The 18,388-nt window shown below is 39.9% G+C and overlaps 2 non-coding genes across 2 annotated transcripts; one reads left to right on the top strand and one right to left on the bottom strand.

Moving 5' to 3' along the window:
* The first annotated feature begins 2,431 nt into the window (after nt 1-2,431).
* LOC148545399 (small nucleolar RNA R71) lies at nt 2,432-2,539 on the top strand. Its single transcript, XR_015901213.1, has one exon. It is a non-coding gene; the product is annotated as a small nucleolar RNA R71 (small nucleolar RNA).
* Nucleotides 2,540-17,762: 15,223 nt separating this feature from the next.
* On the bottom strand, nt 17,763-17,870 carry LOC148545398 (small nucleolar RNA R71). The gene has a single exon (XR_015901504.1). It is a non-coding gene; the product is annotated as a small nucleolar RNA R71 (small nucleolar RNA).
* Nucleotides 17,871-18,388: the final 518 nt, after the last annotated feature.

The following is an 18,388-nucleotide window of genomic DNA, read 5'->3' as shown; positions in this document are numbered from 1 at the left end:
GTCCATACGATCGAATGCGGTTCCTGTCACAGAAAAAAGAGGGCTTAAAAGCGGAGTGGTTATAGGTATTCGATGGCGGTTTCTTCCTTATCCTTTCTAGCCAGTGACATTCCTTCTACAACAAGCGATCCAGTTCCAGTCTATTCATTTTCAGTTGGAGTAGCTTCTCTTTTCTCGTGGTAAGCCCTTTCCTTTTCATGTGTAGCCTAGTCTCTATGCGTGGATATCTTCTACTATGAAAAGAGCGCATTCGAGGCATGAATCCTCTTCCACTTCAAGGCCCGGTAAGGTATTGAGAAGGGATCGCCTTTTCTCTCCTATAAATCTTCTTTCTTTGCACGAGTTTCTGTAAGCCCCGAAACATACTCCAATTACATGTGTTAAGCATCGTGCGTCTTATAGGACCGTGTAAAGCTAGGTCGAGCTTCATAGGAAAGTCTGCTCAGTGGTAGCATGAAATCGGATAACCAAGGTAATTAGACTTGGAATTTGACCCTCAGACATGATAGGTCGACCGCATGTATGAATGAGTTGACATGGCAAGCAAAACTCTGAAACTTTGTAAAAACCCTTTTGTACGTGGCCCTTTCAGGTTCGTTCATAGGAGGTGTAACGCATAAGAGAAAGTACTCTCTGGGCTTGGATAAAGTTATTTATTTACCCAGTTCAGTAAGAAATGCTTTTAGCAAATAGAAGATTTGAATGCCACATGGGCAGGTTCCATCTGATAGTAGATCCTATCCATACAAGTTCGTGCAAGTCGTCTTTTTCTTCTTCCATGATTTTATTCACGAAATCCTATATAGATAGCTTCCCCTATTTTTAAGAGGGAATATTCCGCTGACCATGTCACAAAGCAATCGTTGAATTCACTCTTTTGGCTTCTGCCATTGAAGCAATCCCGAGATTTTCAAATATCTAGTTTGAATGCGAGTTCGCTGACTACTGGATTACGCCTACCATCATGCCTCTGATCTACGACTACCCTTTCTTCCAACTTCAAAAGTAAAAGTAATATTTAGAAACTTTTAGAAACTTTGCGTATGCACAAATCTTTATGTATGCACAAATATTTTATCTGTTAAAGTAATATTTAAAAGTAATATCTAGTTTGAATAGTTTCTAATTCATTAATTTTATCTTTATGTATGCACAAATCTTTTAGAAACTTTGCGTATTTAGGTACCTGTTGAATAACATCAAAAAGGGGAACAATTACCTCGACCTTTTTGAATATTTCTACCATTTTGGGGTCAAGTTCCATCTGTTTTCTGGGCTTCCTTGCAAGTTGTGGAAATGGAATAGGAGGGGCGCGATTTGTAGCTTCAGCATCCCTTGGTGCTTCATTCTGTGGTTGAGTTTCTTCTTCTTCAACTATGTCTTGTACTTCCTCTTCTTCTTCAGCTTCTTCCACTTCCACCACATCCTCTGTTGGCGCATTTTCTGGTGGGTTTGGCTTCTCATGGTTCCTCTCCTGCAGTGTGGTTCTGGACCTTAGAGTGATGGCATTGATGCCACCCTTGGGATTAGGCAGTGGTTGAGAAGGAATTCCATTAGAGCTTGAAGGTTGATGTGTGGAATTGAGTGAGGAATCCATCCGGGAGACGAGAGCTTGTAGAGTGGCGGTTAAGCCATTCAGACTAGAGTTCAGCTGAGCATGCATGTCTTGTTGTCCTTGTGCAAGAGAACGGAGCATCTTGTTATTTGATGAGGAACTAGAATAAGTAGTCTGAGAAACTTGTTGTTGGGTTTGCTGGGGTCCTTGTGAATGTCTTAGGTGAGGTGCTCTGTAAGGTTGGTTTTGATTCTGCTGTCTGTTGTTGTTATTATTATTCCACCTCTGGTTTCCATTATTGTCTCTGCCTCCTCTGTTAAAGTTATCCCTCCAGCCATGGTTAGAATTATCTGTCCAGCCTTGGTTGGAGTTGTCTTGCCATCCATGGTTATTGTTGCCACCTTGGTTGTAGTTGCCACCTTATTGATTGTATCCTTGATTCGGGCGGTCATAGAAGTTGTGAGTGGCTGCCACAGTGTTGTCTTCCTGGAGCTGTGGGCATTCATCAGTATAATGACTATAATCAGCACTGATTCTGCATACTCTTTGTGGAAATAACTGTTGGCTTTGTTGTGGTGAAGGCTGAGCTTGTTGCGCTTGTTGTTGATTCAACTGCATCTGCTTCAGTAGGTTGGTCATTTCAGATATACTTTGGGTGAGAGCAGTAGTCTATTTGCTAGTGGAAATCTCTGCAACAGCTTTGGGGTTGAACCTCTGTCTATGATTCCTAGTGGACTCAGCTAAGTCGCTGATCAGTTACCATGCTTCATCTGTGGTTTTGTACTTTTTCAGAGAACTATTACTGGCACCTTCCAGTGTAGTTTTATCCTGGGGGTTCATGCCTTGGGTGAAGTAGCTAATCAATACTAGTTTACGAATCATGTGATGGGGACATGCGTCCAGAAGATTGTTGAAGCGCTCCCAATATTCAAAGAGAGTCTCTGATTCACCTTGAATAATGCAGGAGATCTCTTTTCTCAGTCTATCTATGACTTCAGCTGGGAAGTATTTTTCCAAAAATTTTCTTCTGAGTGTATCCCAGTTGGTAACAGTTGCTTCAGGTTGGGAGTAGTACCACTCCCTCGCTTTTTCCTCAAGAGAAAATAGTAAAGCGGTTAACAGAATAGAAGTTTCATCTGCACCATAACGCCTAACAGTAGAACAGGCTATCTGGAAATCCCTAAGGTGCTTGATAGGCTCTTGAGTAGGTAAGCCATGAAACTTGGGCATCAAGTTGATCAGTGCGGATTTTAGTTCAAAATCTACAGCTGCAGTTGGGTGATGCACTTGATACGGCTGCAGTGTAAAATCTGGGGCTCCTGCCTCCTGGAGAGTAATCCTCCTAGGTGCTGCCATGTTTCCTGCACGTAAATCAACTAGATCAGTAGTAAATAAGCTTGTCTCGCTCTCAGATGGCGGTTCAGATTCACCCTCAGATGAGACTGGTGAGTTGATAATAACAACTTTACCACCCTCGGGAGGCTAACCGACGTCGAGTTCGTCTAATATGTGAAAGAGTTCTTTCAATTTGAGGATCATATGGGACTAATCTCGGATCAGGCAATGAACGCGACATTCAATGAGAAAGACATGTAACTCATGGTAACAGAAATAAAAATAAAATATGGAAATAAAAATAAAATATATACACTAATTAATAATTTAGCACACTATTGCAACTCCCCGGCAACAGCTCCAAAAATTGATGTGTGGCAGAAGTTAACCAATTTAGAGATTTCAATTAAGAGACAGCGTTGCACGTATAGCTCTTAACCAGCTAAGATCTGCCTCACCAATTTAAAAAGGGTTGTCACAAAGTTTAGAAATAAAATACTGGGATTATGAGTCCCAGGTCGTCTCCCAACGAGTTGCAGGAAAGAGTGCTAATTTATTAATTAGAAAATTCCCAGAAAGTTGAGTTTGATAATGAGCAATTAAAATAATTGTGAATTAAGGCAATAAAAAATAAACTAAGATTAATTATTGATACTCTGAATAAAAGGCCTTGACTGGGGGAATAACTAAGTGGAACTTCTATCCTTGTTGGGATCTTCTCAAGTGTGGTGTAAAAAGGTTGTTGTTCTCACTCGGTTTTCCCTTACAAAATAAGGAAAGGTATAGTGATTGAACTAACTCTTACCCTCAGGTCCTAGTCCTCTCCCTTAGGGAGGTCTAGTGTTAGTAAGTATGAAGTTAGCTAATAACGTCCAGTTTAACCAAGCACTTGAGTATTCCAACTCAAGTATCACCTCTTAATCAATTCCCATGTCAAGTAGAAATTCTACTCCATTGACATAAAATTAATAATCATAAAAATATGAAAAGACATAATTAATTAAAATAAAATAGAGGATTAAAATTAATTAAAATAAAAATAACTCTATATATTAATAAATTCAAAATGTAACATACTTAATTGAATAGAGTCAATGAGTAACTAATTAAAAATAAGGGAATAAGGAAACAAACTAAAATAATGTCTTCAACGGAGGTAATGACTTTCAGCATCCAAAAATCCAAGCAAAAGCATAAACTATCAATGTAATGCAACTCTCAAAATTTCAGATCTAAAACTAAGTGTAATCCTAATGTGATGAATCTCAATGTCTGTGGATGCCTGTTGAGTCTCTGCATGTTTCCTAGGTTTAGTCTGTGTTTCTGGGCTGAAAACTGGGTCAAAAAGCGGCCCGAAATCGCCCCCAGCGTATTCTGTTATTTTACAGATCGCGCAGGTCACGCGTACGCGTCGTCCACGCGTTCGCATCAGTCAGCGATTTTCCTTGTCACGCGATCGCGTGGTTCACGCGTTCACATCGCTCGTGCAGACTCCAATCCATGCGTTTGCGTCAGGCACGCGTCTGCGTCGTTGTGAATTCTTCACTTCTCACGTTCGCGTGGGCCATGCGCTCGCGTCATTGCTCGCTGGTGATCTCCTTAGTTTCTTGTGTTCCTTCCATTTTTGCAAGTCTCCTCTCCAATTTCCAAGCCATTCATGCCCTATGAAGCCTGAAACACTTAACACACAAATCACGGCATCGAATGGAATAAAAAAGAATTAAAATACATAATTAATAGTCTCTGGGAAGCAAGTTTTCAACCATGGAGTGATTTTGGGAAGGAATTGTAAATACATGCTTATCATATGAATAAGTGGGTAAAGAATTGATAAAACCACACAATTAATCACAATATAAACCATAAAATAATGGTTTATCAGCATTCCATTGTTTCCTAGGGAGACGACCCGGAGTCAAAATACTTCAGTAAATTTTCATTTGGGGTTTGTACTTGTGACAAAACCAATATTTTAATTTGATGGGAGAGTTGTTTGTTGGTTTGGAGCTATGCTTGCAACGAAGTAATCCCTTTCTTTAGAAAGAAAATCTAGACCGAAAACGATTTTTCTCTTTACCAAATTAATGGCGCTGTTGCCGGGGACACAATGGTGCTAGGTTATTGGCTATTGTATATATTGTGAATAGCTTGAATTTTGGGTTGTTTGCTAGTTTTGGCTAGTTTAGGATTTTATTTTCTTTGTTTCTTATTAATCTTTGTTTTTATTTTCTCTTTCACTATGAATTCTCATCCTTTTAGCTATGAGTGTAGTTCAAACTATGTTGTAGGAAATGAAAGCTCCAATGAGGATATACATCAAGGATTTGGAAATCAAGGATGGGAGGAACCCCAAGCTTATGAACAACCTTCTTGGCAACAACCTCCTCTGGACTCTTATAGGTATAATCCTGATCCTAATGTGTATCAATCCAATGTGTGTGATGATCCTCATTGTGGTTGTCAACCACAATCGTCATATGCATATGATCCCATTCCTCAATATAGCCATACACCATACTCACAAGCCTCACACTACCATTCAACTCCATTTGACCATAACTCATACACACCATATCAACCACCATATGAACCACATCTAGAACAACCACCACCATCCCAATACCAATACTTCCAAGAACCACAAATTCCACATACACCACCTCACGAATTCCACCAATATGAACCACCTTCCAATATCAATAATCTTCCCTCAAACGCTGAATCCTATCTTCCACCACCACCTCCCTTATACCATTGCTAACTTAAGCATCGGAGTCCCTTGCAGGTACCACCACCCTCCGGTGACAAAGGATCAGTAGCATCGCCAATTCAACAAGTCGGACGCAACCGCTTCGGCCACCACCCACAAGCCGGACATGTCATCTCCGACCATCACAGAAGATCTCGTCCGAGATCGAATTACAGTTTCATGTAACCCTCGGAACATTGGCGCCGTTGCCGGGGAACCTGAAAGTCATCCCATCATCATGGCGGACAACCTTGACAACGACCACAACTCTGATTTGGAGAACAGAACACCACATAAGAACACGGAGGTCACACTAGACGATACTTTTCAACCTAACAAAGACAAGAATCCACCAAACACGGGAGCGATGGAGGCACTTCAGGATCGCCTAAAACAAATCGAAAAAGAGGTAGAGTATCAACGGGAAGCCGAGAGAGACCTATGGAGGGAAGCTAGGCGATCTTAAACCGAAAACTACTCGATCCAGCCACAAAGATAGCTCCCACAAGGACCAAGATCCATTCACCAAAGAGATTATGAAGGCCAAAATCCTAAAAGACTTCAAACCCCCCGACATGACTCTGTACGATGGCACATTAGATCCCGGCCATCATCTCAGTAATTTCAGAAGTAGAATGTATCTCACCAACGCCTCAGATGCAGTCCGCTGCAAAAGCCTTCCCGACTACCTTGACAAAGACAGCAATTAAATGGTTCGACAATCTGCCCCCTAGGTCCATCTCAAGCTTTGATGACTTAGCCAAAAAGTTTCTAGCCATATTCTCCATCCAGAAAGACAAAACTAAACATGCCCCAAGCCTATTAGGAATCAAGCAAGGAGATCGGGAAAGTCTTTGCAACTACATGGAAAGATGCAACAAAGCATGTCTGGACATACAAAGTCTGCCAACAGAAGCAGCCATTATGGGTCTCATCAATGGCTTACGAGAGGGACCTTTTAGTCACTCCATATCGAAAAAACATCCCACATCTCTGAATGAAGTACAAGAACGAGCAGAGAAATACATCAACATGGAGGAAAACTCTCGACTAGGAGAGGCCTCAAAATCCGGATTCTCCTACTCCTCCCGAGATAAGGATAAATAGTTCAAGAAAAAAGAAGATCAGCATGGAGAAAAGATCAAGAAATACCACAATTACACCCCTCTCCGTGTGTCTCTTGTAGATGTCTATCGAGAAGTATGCCATACTGAAAAAATATCTCCACCTCGTCCACTCAAAAGCAAGAATGGAGGAGGAAACCTGACAGAATACTGTGAATACCATCGAATCTATGGACATCCCACCAACGAGTGCTTCAATTTAAAGAATGTCATAGAAAAATTGGTATGAGAGGGGAGACTAGATCGGTACTTAGCCAACAAATCAGATGAGCCAAGAAAAAGAAGAAGGGACGAAGAAGTTGGACGACCTGAACGACCACCTCGTACCCCGGAGAGACATGTCCACATGATACACAGAGGATTTACGGGAGGAGGAATCTCCAGATCATCTCGCAAAAGACACCTAAGTATATTATGTCGAGGAAGGAGAAGGAGCACCCGACCTCCCCACTATCACCTTCACCAAAGAGGACGCAGCCGGCATCATCTCGGGACATGACGATCCCATGGTCATCACTATCATATTGGCCAACGCTAATCTCCATCGCACACTGGTAGACTAGGGAAGCTCGGCTGACATACTATTCAAACCTCCTTCGACAAACTCGGCCTAGAGAAAAAAGAACTCAGAGCTGCAGAGCATATCCAAACAGCCAATTTGGGCTAGGAGACACTCCAATCCAACCACTTGGATACATCTCACTTCACACAACCTTTGGAAAAGGAAACCGGTCAAGGACACTCAATATAGACTACATCGTGGTCGATATGAGTACAGCCTACAATGCCCTGATAGGTCGGACAATGCTAAATCAGCTCGGAGCAGTAGTCTCGACTCCACATCTGTGCATGAAGTTTCCAACCACAGAAGGGATCGCTACAGTAAGAGCAGACCAGAAGACAGGACGCCGCTATTACAACAAAAGTCTGAACCTCAGAGGCAAAGGAGAAGATATCCACACCATTGAACTCGGGAGAGTTCGAGGTTGCGAAGAACTTCGCCCACAACCTGAAGGCGAGACCGAAAAAGTCCAAATTAGAGATACTCCAGTTAAAACAACCAGTATTGGCACAATCCTAAAAAGAGACGTAAAGGAGTCCCTCATACAGTTCTTAAGAGACAATGTTAACCTCTTTGCATGGAAGGCTGCAGACATGCCGGGCATAGACCCCAAGTTAATGTGCCACAAGTTGGCAGTTTACCCAGGATCTCGGCCAGTACAGCAGAGATGTAGAAAGCTCAGACCAGAACGATCCCAAGCTATGGAAGAACAGGTACAAGCTCTACTCGAGGCAGGATTCATAAGAGAAGTCAAGTACCCACTATGGCTAGAAAACGTCGTCTTGGTGAAAAAATCAAATGGGAAGTGATGGATGTGCACTGATTACACCGATCTCAACAAAGCTTGCCCAAAAGATCCTTATCTACTCCCAAGTATCGACGCGCTGGTGGATGCCTCCTTCGAATACAAATACCTCTCGTTTATGGACGCCTATTCAGGATACAATCAAATCCCGATGTACCCACCGGATCAGGAAAAAACCTCATTCTTAACCCCAATGGCAAACTACTGCTACATCGTCATGCCATTCGGACTCAAAAATGCGGGAGCTACTTATCAAAGATTAATGAATAAGGTCTTCTCAGACCACATCGGGAAAGTCATGGAAGTCTACCTGGACGACATGTTAATAAAGACACAAAGTGAAGATTCATTACTGTCCGACCTCATCCAAGTATTTGACACTATAAGAAGGCATGGCATGCGACTTAACCCTGCAAAATGCACCTTTGCAGTAGAAGCTGGCAAATTCTTGGGTTTTATGCTCACACAAAGAGGAATCAAGGCAAATCCGGATAAATGCCGGGCTATACTCGACATGAAGAGTCCGACCTGTGTCAAAGAGGTACAACAACTCAACGAAAGATTAGCAGCCTTGTCCAGAATTCTAGCTGGATCGGCAATAAGATCTCTCCCTTTCTACGCCACTCTAAGGAAGGGAAAGAGGTTTGAATGGACAATGGAGTGTGAACAGGCCTTCCAGGATTTCAAAAGGTTCCTGGGACAACCAACCATTCTAACTCTGCCACGGGAAGGAGAACCACTTGTATTGTACCTCGCAGTAGAAAATCGGGCAGTAGCCTCAGCACTGGTCCGAGAAGACGACGGTGGGCAACAACCTATATATTTCATCAGCAAAGCACTACAAGGGTCCAAACTAAACTACCAAAAAATAGAAAAATTCGCCTATGCTCTCAAACTAACATCTCGACTACTTCGCCCATATTTCCAAGCCCACATCATCAGGGTTCGGACCAACCAGCCCACAAAAGGTATTCTGCAGAAAACAGACTTAGCAGGAAGAATCTTACAATGGGCAATCAAGTTATCTGAATTCGACCTTCAATATGAAGTTGGGACAGCTATCAAATCACAGTATCTGGCCGACTTCATTGCAGAGTTACCTGACACCCCCAAAATCCCCACAGAATGGAATCTCTACGTAGACGGCTCTTCGAACAAAACCGGAAGTGGCGCAGGCGTAATAATAGAAAGTGACCAGGGAACCCAAATCGAACTTTTCCTCAAATTCGGGTTCCCTGCTTCAAACAACCAATCCGAATATGAAGCATTACTAGCTGGTTTGAAGCTGGCTAGGGAGGTTAGAGTTCAAAAACTTATCAGCTACAACGACTCACAAGTAGTCACCTCACAAATAGCAGGAAGCTACCAAGCTAAGGATCCCACCATGAAAAAGTACTTGGACAAAACCAGGGAACAACTCGGACAACTCAGGGAATATGAGGTCCACCACATACCTCGAGAACAGAATGCTCGAGCTGATGCACTCTTAAAACTAGCCAGCACCAAACCAGGGGGCAACAATAGAAGCCTGATGAGCGGATAAGTTATACCCTTTTTGGCATTGTTTTTACATAGTTTTTAGTATGTTTTAGTTATTTTTTATTATATTTTTATTAGTTTTTATTCAAAAATTAAATTTCTGGACTTTACTATGAGTTTGTGTGTTTTTCTGTGATTTCAAGTATTTTCTGGCTGAAATTGAGGGACCTGAGCAAAAATCTGATTCAGAGGCTGAAAAGGGACTGCAGATGCTGATGACAAGTCATCTTAGCCTATTTTAACTAGTCTTTTTCTTTTGTTTTCATTAGAATTATGCACTTTCATGAGCTACAAGCAAGCCAATTAGGTAGATTTTCATGTTTCCTTTGATTTAATCAACCATGTATGAATTCATGCTATTTCATGAGGTTTTATACTATAATTGTCACATATTATGAAAGAATGAATATCTTATGATTTTAAGCATAGCTTTGATGTGTTTGGTTGATTAATGATAGGTGAAGAAAGCTTGGAGAAAGGTTGAAGCAAAAAGGAATAGCTAGGAGTAAAGAGAAGACAATGGAATAAGTGAAATTGAACCAGGAAGCAAAAAGCTGGACCTAAAGTTAGCCTCAAACTTTTGCACAAACTTTTGGGTGAAAAGTTAGCCCCAACGTTAGCCCCTAACTTTTGGGCTAACATTGGAACTTGAAAATCACTCCCTGGGTACCAAAAGTTTGCGCCAATGTTAGCCCCTAACTTTGAGGCTAACGTTGGCACATGAAAATCACCCCTGGGCACCAAAAGTTTGCGCCAACGTTAGCCCCTAACTTTGAGGCTAACGTTGGCATGAGAAAAACACTCCCTGGGCACCAAAAGTTTGCGCCAACGTTAGCCCCTAACTTTGAGGCTAACGTTGGCACATGAAAACTACAAGGGGAGGAGCAAAAGTTTGCGCCAACGTTAGCCCCTAACTTTTGGGCTAACGTTGGCGCCACAAGTGCACCAAGGAAGGCCAACGTTGGTGCAAAAGTTAGACCCCTAACTTTTGCACCAACGTGAGTATCAGCAAGTTATGTTGGCTGATATGAAAAGTTGGACCAAAAGTTAGACCCTAACTTTTGCTCCAACTTTTGGTCCAACTTTTGCAAAACTCCAACCCGGTTCAATTGGTTCACTTTGGTTCTTCTCCAAACTTCAAGAGCAATCAACCAAGGCCTCTTTCAACCCAATTCCACCAAGAGAAAAGGCCCAACTCAAGGCTTGAAGATCATTTGAAGAAAGTGTATAAATAGGATAGAATTCAAGTTCTTCGGGGAGCTTTCCCTTTGAATTTTCATAATAGTTTTCGGAGAGCTTTGAATATTGAGTGATCTTTAATTTCTTAGTCTTGGGGAAGGAGAATTCACTTCTCTTCCTCTTAGTTTTATTGCTTTCAATTTCATTTACAATTGTCTTGGATCTTGGGTTGGAGAATTGAAGAAATTCTGTTTCAATCTCATCCTTGATTCTCTTTGCTTTATTCACTGCTTAATTGAATTTAATTTCTGTTAATTGTTCTTCATCTATTTTCCTTGAAATTTACTTTTCCCTTGCAATTGTTCTTGTTGGATTAAGGAAGGTAGTGAGATCTAGACCTGGTTTTCTAGTCTCTGGACCCCTGAGATCTGAAATTCCAATTTACATTCTGTTTTTGCTTTTCATGTTCATTTACTTGTTTTGCTTCAGATCCGATTCAACCCAAACACTCTTCTACTTCTCTGCTTGATGCAATTTACTTTTCTTTGTTTAAATTCTGCAAATCCAATCCCCAACCCCCTTTACATTTCAAGCCATTTACATTTCTTGCACTTTAAGATTCTGCAATTTACATTTCTTGCAATCTAAGTTTCTGCAATTTATGTTTCTTGTACTTTAAGATTCAGCAATTTAATTCTTGTTCTCTTTAATTTCATGCCAATCACCCGTTCCCTTTACTTTCCTTGCAATTTAAATTCTGCAAATCACCAATCAATCAACCAAATCTTGATTCGCTTGACTAAATCAACCACTAAACTAGACTTGGTTATCTAGTCTCTTGGGTCCTGAGATCTTAATTCCAATTTTACATTCTCTGTTTATTGCTTTTCATGTTTATTTACATTTCTGTTTTGGTTCCGAATCAATCAAATCCATCTTTTACTTCTCTGCTTGTTGCAATTTAACTTTTTCTTGTTTAATTTCTACAAATCCAATTCCCAATTCCCTTTACATTTAATGCAATTTATATTTCTTGTCATTTAAGATTCTTGCAATTTACATTTCTTGCTCTTTAAGTTACTTGCCAATTTATATTCTGCAACTTTAAATTCATTGTCATTTACTTTCTGTTGGCTACAATTTCACACAATTCACTAAATGTCAGCTTGACTAAACTAATCACCCACTAAAATTGCTTGACCCATCAATCCCTGTGGGATCGACCTCACTCCCGTGAGTTATTATTACTTGATGCGACCCGGTGCACTTGCCGGTTAGATCTGTGTGTTTTGGGAGAAATTCATTTTTCCACCAAAATACTCATCAGATGCTGTTGGATTCTGACCCTCCTTCACTCGAAGTGGATTTTCTGGAGCTACAGACGCTCAATTGGCGCTCTCTTAATTGCGTTGGAACGTAGACATCTTAGGCTTTCCAAAAATATATAATAGTCCATACTTTGCCCGAGATTTGATGGCCCAAACTAGCGTTCAAAGTCAGCCTAAAAATTCTGGCGTAAAACGCCCAAACTGGCACCATAATTGGAGTTAAACGCCCAAACTGGCACCAAAGATGGCGTTTAACTCCAGGAACAGCCTAAGCACAAAAACGCTTCAATGCTCAGCCCAAGCAGACACCAAGTGGGCCTTGGAAGTGGATTTCTGCACTACCTGCACTTAGTTACTCATTTTCTGTAACCCTAGGCTACTAGTTTAGTATAAAAACTACTTTTAGAGATTTATTTTATGTCTTTTTTATCTTTGGAATATTTAGTCCTTAGACCTTTGGTATGGAGGCTGGCCTCACGGCCATGCCTAGACCTTTCACTTATGTATTTTCTACGGTGGAGTTTCTACACCCCATAGATTAAGGTGTGGAGCTCTGCTGTTCTTCATGAATTAATGCAATTACTACTGTTTTCTATTCAATTCACGCCTACTTCTTCTTCAAGATAACCTCTCGTACTTAATTCAGTTAAGTTAGAATGAAGGGGTGACCGGTGACAATCACCCAATCTTCGTTACTCGCTTAGCCAAGATCGTGTGCCTGACAACCACAAAGCGATCTACATGATGTTCAACGTAGTCATTGGACGACAGCTGGAGTATATTCTCTTGGGTTTCTAATCTAAGATTAGAACCTTCGTGGTATAGGCTAGAATAAAGGCAGCATTCCTGGGATCCGGAAAGTCTAAACCTTGTCTGTGGTATTCCGAGTAGGATCTGGGAAGGGATGACTGTGACGAGCTTCAAACCTGCGAATGTGGGGCACAAGTGACAGTGTGCAAAAAGACAATGGTCTTATTCCGACGCTAGCGGGAACCGACAGATGATTAGCCCTGCGGTGACAGCCCAGATGGATTTTTTCATCTGAGAGGATCATACAGCTTGCCATGGAAGGAGGTAACGCATGGTTGGAAGAAGGAAGTAGGAAAGAAGAAGTTCAGAAGCAACAAACCATCTCCAAACACGTATCTGAAATTCCCACCAAAGAATTATATAAGTATTTCTATCCTATTTTATATTTTATTTATATTTTAATTATCAAAACCTCATAACCATTTGAATCTGCCTGACTGAGATTTACAAGGATGACCATAGCTTGCTTCAAGCCGACAATCTGCGTGGGATCGACCCTTACTCACGTAAGGTATTACTTGGACGACCTAGTGCACTTGCTGGTTAGTTGTGTGAAGTTGTGAAAAAGAAGTGAGATTACAATTGTGCGTACTGATGAGCGGATAATTTATACGCTTTTTGGCATTGTTTTTAGTATGTTTTTAGTAGGATCTAGTTACTTTTAGGGATGTTTTCATTAGTTTTTATGTTAAATTCACATTTCTGGACTTTACTATGAGTTGGTGTGTTTTTCTGTGATTTCAGGTATTTTCTGGCTGAAATTGAGGGACTTGAGCAGAAATCAGATTCAGAGGTTGAAAAAGGACTGCTGATGCTGTTGGATTCTGACCTCCCTGCACTCAAAGTGGATTTTCTGGAGCTACAAAACTCGAAATGGCGCACTTCCAATTGCGTTGGAAAGTAGACATCCAGGGCTTTCCAGCAATATATAATAGTCCATATTTGGCCAAGCATATACGACGCAAACTGGCGTTCAATGCCAGCTCTCTACCCAATTCTGGCGTCCAGCGCCAGAAAAGGAGCCAAAACCAGAGTTGAACGCCCAAACTGGCACAAAAGCTGGCGTTCAACTCCAAGGAGGACCTCTAGACGTGCAACACTCAAGCTCAGCCCAAGCACACACCAAGTGGGCCCCGGAAGTGGATTTATGCATCAATTACTTACTTCTGTAAACCCTAGTAGCTAGTTTATTATAAATAGGACCTTTTACTACTGTATTAGGGATCTTTTGATCATCTTTGGACGCCTGGTTCTTAGATCAGAAGGGCTGGCCATTCGGCCATGCCTGGACCATTCACTTATGTATTTTCAACGGTAGAGTTTCTGCACTCCATAGATTAAGGTGTGGAGCTCTGCTGTTCCTCAAAGATTAATGCAAAGTACTACTGTTTTCTATTCAATTCATCTTATTTCGCTTCTAAGATATTCATTCGCTCTTCAACCTGAATGTGATGAACGTGACAATCATCATCATTCCCTATGAACGCGTGCCTGACAACCACTTCCGTTCTACCTTCGATTGAATGAGTATCTCTTAGATCTCTTAATTGGAATCTTCGTGGTGTAAGCTAGAATGATGGCGGCATTCAAGAGAATCCAGAAGGTCTAAACCTTGTCTGTGGTATTCCGAGTAGGATTCAATGATTGAATGACTGTGACGAGCTCCAAACTCGCGATTGCTGGGCGTAGTGACAGACGCAAAAGGATAGTAAATCCTATTCCAGCATGATCGAGAACCGACAGATGAATAGCCGTGCCGTGACAGGGTGCGTTGACCATTTTCACTGAGAGGATAAGATGAAGCCATTGACAAGGGTGATGCCTCCAGACGATTAGCCGTGCCGTGACAGGGCATTTGGATCATTTTCCCGAGAGAAGACCGAAAGTAGCCATTGACAATGGTGATGTATCACATAAAGCCAGCCATGGAAAGGAGTAAGACTGATTGGATGAAGATAGTAGGAAAGAAGAGGTTCAGAGGAACGAAAGCATCTCTATTCACTTATCTGAAATTCTCACCAATGATTTACATAAGTATTTCTATCCTTTATTCTATGTTTATTTAATTATTATTCGAAAACACCATTATCAATTTATATCTGCCTGACTGAGATTTACAAGGTGACCATAGCTTGCTTCATACCAACAATCTCCGTGGGATTCGACCCTTACTCACGTAAGGTATTACTTGGACGACCCAGTGCACTTGCTGGTTAGTTGTGCGAAGTTGTGAACCATGGTATTGGCATCATGTTTTTGGTGCCATTACCAGGGAAAGAAAGAGCGATGAATTTTACATAATTAAAGTGTAATCACAATTTATGCGCACCAAGTTTTTGGCGCCGTTGCCGGGGATAGTTCGAGTTTGGACAACTGACGGTTCATCTTGTTGCTCAGATTAGGTAACTTTCTTTTCGTTTTCTTTTCAAAAATTTTTCAAAAATATTTCAAAAATTTCTCATCTGTTTTCGAAAAAAATAAAAATGTTTTCAAAAAAAAAATATTTATTCAAAATTTTTAAAGAATGAATTCTAGTGTTTTATGAGGCATGTGAAGCCTGGCTGGCTGTAAAGCCATGTCTAAATTCATTTGGACTGAGGCTTGCAATTTGTTATCAAGAGCAAGCTAGTTGTTGCTAATCCACCTGCTGCTGTTCCTGATTTACATGCTGAAGCTTGGCTGGCCATTGGCCATGTCTAGTGTTTTGGACCAGAGCTTTCATTGAAAGCTTGGCTGGCTAGTGAGCCATGTCTAATTCCTGGACTGAAGCTTTAGACTGAGAATACAAGATTCCTGGAATTCATGTTAAAAATTTTGGAATCCTTATTTTTTTTCATATAATTTTCGATAAAAAATCCATAAAAAATTAGAAAATAAAAAAAAAATCAAAAATATTTTTGTGTTTCTTGTTTGAGTCTTGAGTCATATCATAAGTTTGGTGTCAATTGCATATGCATCTTGCATTTTTCGAAAATTCATGCATTCATAGTGTTCTTCATGATCTTCAAGTTGTTCTTGGTAAGTCTTCTTGTTTGATCTTGATGTTTTCTTGTTTTGCATCTTTAGTTGTTTTTCATATGCATTCTTGGATTCTTAGTGTCTAAGCATTAAAGAATTCTAAGTTTGGTGTCTTGCATGTTTTCTTTGCATTAAAATATTTTTCAAAAATATGTTCTTGGTGTTCATCTTGACATTCAAAGTGTTCTTGGTGTTCATCTTGACATTCATAGCATTCTTGCATGCATTCATTGTTTTGATCCATAACTTTCATGCATTGCATCATTTTTCTTGTTTTTCTCTCTCATCATAAAAATTCAAAAATCAAAAAAATATCTTTCCCTTTTTCTCTCATCAAATTCGAAATTTTGGATTGACTTTTTCAAAAATTTTTAAAATCAAGTTGTTTCTTATGAGTCAAATCAAATTTTTCAATTTGAAAATCTTATCTTTTTCAAAATCTTTTTCAAAAATCAAATCTTTTTCAAAATTCTTAGTTATTTTTGAAAATTCCAAAAATAATTTTCAAAAAATCTTTTCTTATTTTTATATCAAATTTTCGAAAATAGCAATAACAATTAATGTTTTGATTCAAAAATTTCAAGTTTGTTACTTGCTTGTTAAGAAAGATTCAAACTTTAAGTTCTAGAATCATATCTTATGATTTCTTGTGAATCAAGTCATTAATTGTGATTTTAAAAAATTCAAATCTTTTTCAAAAACTAATTTCAATCATATCTTTTCAAAAATATCTTCTTATCTTATCTTTTTCAAAATATGATTTCAAAAATATCTTTTCTAACTTCCTATCTTCTTATCTTTTCAAAATTGATTTTCAAAATTTGTTTCAACTAACTAACTAACTTTTTGTTTGTTTCTTACCTTTTTCAAAACTACCTAACTAACTCTCTCTCTCTCTCTCTAATTTTCGAAAATATCTTCCCTCTTTTTCAAAAATTCTTTTTAATTAACTAATTATTTTAATTTTTGATTTTTATTTTCAAAAATTACTAACATTTTTCAAAAAAAAAAAAAAACTTTTCGAAAATCACTAACTCTTTTTCAAAAATTATTTTCGAAAATCCTTCTCCCTCATCTCCTTCTATTTATTTATTCATCTACTAACATCTCTTCCTCACATCACCAAAAATCCGAACCCTCTCTCTCTCTGAGTTCAGATTTTCTTCTTCTTTTCTTCTACTAACCCTCATCTCCTTATTTTTTCTGTGCTTTCTTCTTTGTCATATGAGCAGGAGCAAGGACAAGAACATTCTTGTTGAAGCAGATCCAGAACCTGAAAGGACTCTGAAGAGAAAATTAAGAGAAGCTAAATTACAACAATCCAGAGATAACCTTTCAGAAATTTTCGAACAGGAAGAGGAGATGGCAGCCGAAAATAATAATAATGCAAGGAGGATGCTTGGTGACTTTACTGCACCTAATTCCAATTTACATGGAAGAAGCATCTCCATTCCTGCCATTGGAGCAAACAACTTTGAGCTGAAACCTCAATTAGTTTCTCTGATGCAGCAGAACTGCAAGTTTCATGGACTTCCATCTGAAGATCATTTTCAGTTCTTAACTGAATTCTTGCAGATATGTGATACTGTTAAGACTAATGGAGTAGATCCTGAAGTCTACAGGCTCATGCTTTTCCCTTTTGCTGTAAGAGACAGAGCTAGAATATGGTTGGACTCTCAACCCAAAGACAGCCTGAACTCTTGGGATAAGCTGTTCACGGCTTTCTTAGCCAAGTTATTTCCTCCTCAAAAGCTGAGCAAGCTTAGAGTGGATGTTCAAACCTTCAAACAAAAAGATGGTGAATCCCTCTATGAAGCTTGGGAGAGATACAAAGGACTGACCAAAAAGTGTCCTACTGACATGCTTTCAGAATGGACCATCTTGGATATATTCTATGATGGTTTATCTGAGCTATCAAAGATGTCATTGGATACTTCTGCAGGTGGATCCATTCACCTAAAGAAAACGCCTGCAGAAGCTCAAGAACTCATTGACATGGTTGCTAATAACCAGTTCATGTACACTTCTGAGAGGAATCCTGTGAGTAATGGGATGCCTATGAAGAAGGGAGTTCTTGAGATTGATACTCTGAATGCCATATTGGCTCAGAACAAAATATTGACTCAGCAAGTCAATATGATTTCTCAGAGTCTGAATGGAGTGCAAGCTGCATCCAACAGTACTCAAGAGGCTTCTTATGAAGAAGAAGCTTATGATCCTGAGAACCCTGCAATAGCAGAGGTGAATTACTTAGGTGAACCTTATGGAAACACCTATAACTCATCATGGAGAAATCATCCAAATTTCTCATGGAAGGATCAAAAGCCTCAACAAGGCTTTAATAATGGTAGAAGAAACAGGTTTAACAATAATAAACCTTTTCC

This window comes from Arachis ipaensis, chromosome B9 (assembly GCF_059453495.1).
Source record: "Arachis ipaensis isolate K30076 ecotype BB chromosome B9, ASM5945349v1, whole genome shotgun sequence".
Lineage (NCBI taxonomy): Eukaryota > Viridiplantae > Streptophyta > Magnoliopsida > Fabales > Fabaceae > Arachis > Arachis ipaensis.
Note: the sequence above shows the minus strand (reverse complement) of the source record. Positions and strands in the feature narration are given on the sequence as shown.